Source organism: Penaeus monodon, chromosome 8 (assembly GCF_015228065.2).
Source record: "Penaeus monodon isolate SGIC_2016 chromosome 8, NSTDA_Pmon_1, whole genome shotgun sequence".
Taxonomy (NCBI): Eukaryota; Metazoa; Arthropoda; class Malacostraca; order Decapoda; family Penaeidae; genus Penaeus; species Penaeus monodon.
In genome coordinates, this window is record NC_051393.1 from 5,344,653 (window position 1) to 5,347,152 (window position 2,500).

Below are 2,500 nucleotides of genomic sequence, written 5' to 3' on the forward strand. Positions count from 1 at the left end.
CAATCTTTTCTCGTTCTGTTTCTTTGTTCTTTTTCTTTTTTTCTTTTTTTCTTTTTTTTTCTTTCTTTTCTTTTTTCGTTTTTTTCTTTTTTCCCTTCTTTCTTTTCTTTAGTTTTCCCTTTCAACATTTCCATCCTTCCATCGCCAATGCTAAGCTTATCGGTTTCTCTCTTGCTATTTCCTCTCACCCCAGTTCTTCTCTTATCCGGCTCCTCTCACACCAATTCCTCTCATGTTAGCTCCTGTCTAACTAGTTCCTCTCACATCAGTCCCTCTCTCAGCAGTTCTCTCACACTAGTTCCTCTCTAACCTCTTCCTCTCTTACCAGTTCTTCTCACACCAGCTCCTGTCTAACCAGTTCCTTTCATATCATCCCCTCTCTAGCCTCTTCCTCTCACACCAATTACTCTCTAACAAGGTCCCTGTCTAACTTCATCTGATTAGTCCCACTCATACCAGCTCTTCTCCTATCAGTTTTTTTTTACTTACCATTCCCTCTCAGCTCCTTCCACACCACCATTTTCATGCCATAAATGTAGAGAGCCTCTTTTGCTGATGGTGCACTGCAGGTCGCCGGTGTCATTGCTCGTTAAGAAACACCTGAGACTTGGAGCTTAAGCCAGAAGCTCATTCTTTTTCTTTTTGTTTTTTTTTTTGTTTTTTTGTTTTTTATTTCAGAGGATTATGCCTCGTTGCAGCCAGAGTGATTAGCAGCACGCAAAAGGACAATTTATCTTTAGGAAATTTGATGCTATGAATGATATTAAATATTTTCCTTTCTAAGTAGTTGTGGTAAAATTGCAGGGAAATAACGTCACTGACAGATGCTGTATAAAAAATAATTACTGTTTTTGATCTTCATGAATATCCGCATCAATCAATGGATATAAATTAGCTTAGGAGTGATTGGTTATGGTTCTCACGCACACGAAACCACTTAGCCATCGATGGGGAGAAGTGACATTTTACTGTATTCAGAATCTGATAATCCACTACATTTGATTTCTTTAATCACTCATTTTTATGTAGTGCCCTGGGATTACACACGGAAGAGGGATGCAATATTTTCACATATGAGGTGAAACAACCTCATGTGTCATTAATTTGCGTGTTTCATAACCTGTTTAAGGCACGTTACTCATTAGTTTCATTGATAGTGATACGTGCAGTTATTTTCCACATTTACTGTAATGAATAGCCAACTTCAATTCTTAAAACGTATAGTTTAAAATAGCGAGCCAGACATTCTTACAAACTTACAAAGAACGTTTTATTACCAAGAGCTTTGCCGAATGAAAGATGTAATGGTGAGCGATCCAACCCCCAGTATCTTGCTGATCCATATATATGTTTATAACCCTTTTCTCCTTTCTTTTTCACTTCTGTCGAATTTCTTCAGTGCATAAACTTTCTCTAACGTTTCACTGATCCTCTCCTTCGTTTTACCCCCCCACCCCGTCACTATATTTCACCCGGGTCTTTCAATCAGCGAACGAGAGACTATGGGTAGAAAAGATTGAGGGATTAGACATGGCCTCGCTAATTTCATTCTCAGGGCTGTCCATTGTCTCTCTCTCTGTCCTGTGTGTCCCCCTTTTTAGCACTGTTTCGTTGTCTTTCTCTCCCCTCCTTGCTCTCTCTCTCTCGTCTCTTGCTTTATCATTCTCTCCCCTCCTTCCTCTCTCTCTCTCGCCTCTTGTTTTATCATTCTCTCTCTTTCTCTCTCTCTCTCTCTCTCTCTCTCTCTCTCTCTCTCTCTCTCTCTCTCTCTCTCTCTCTCTCTCTCTCTCTGTATGTATTTATGTATGTATCTGTCTGCCTGTCTGCCTTCTTGCCTGTCTGTCTGTCTGTCTGTCTGTCTGTCTGTTTCTCTCCTTGGGAGTAGACGAGAGAAATCTGTAGATTTTCTCGTTTTCTGTAGAGGCGTCGACATTTTGATGACAGACTCATGTATATTCCCTCGCACTAGATAAGTCAGTTAACAGAAGAGATTAGTATTAGATTGTGATACTCCAAATCGACAGATGATTAGATCGCAGAAAAAGTGAAAAAATATTGATATCGTGTAGGTACAACGTAATATATCGGATTTGCCACATCCTTTCATGCAACTAATAAGATAACTGGGATAAAAAAAAGGATTAGGTCGTGTGCCTTATAGCCTCATGATCGCCTTGTAACAGATAAGTAGAATAAATGCTGTGAATTTAAAACGTAAAAGAATAAAGACACATATAAGAATATACCATAAAGTAAAGCCACAGAGAGGTAATGACATAAAAATTATTTGAATGCTAAATGCAGGGATGATGATGCTTTTAAAGATGGTTTACAGCTTTTCATAGTGGACAGCTCCGACAAACAGAGGGGATGAGGGGGGTGCGGGGGGATGGAGGGAGGATGGATGGGGATTAGAGGAAGAGTAAAGGGAGAGGGGGAAGGGGTAATGGGATAAGGAGGAGGGTTAAGGGGAGGAGAAAAGTGGGGAAGAAGAGAATGA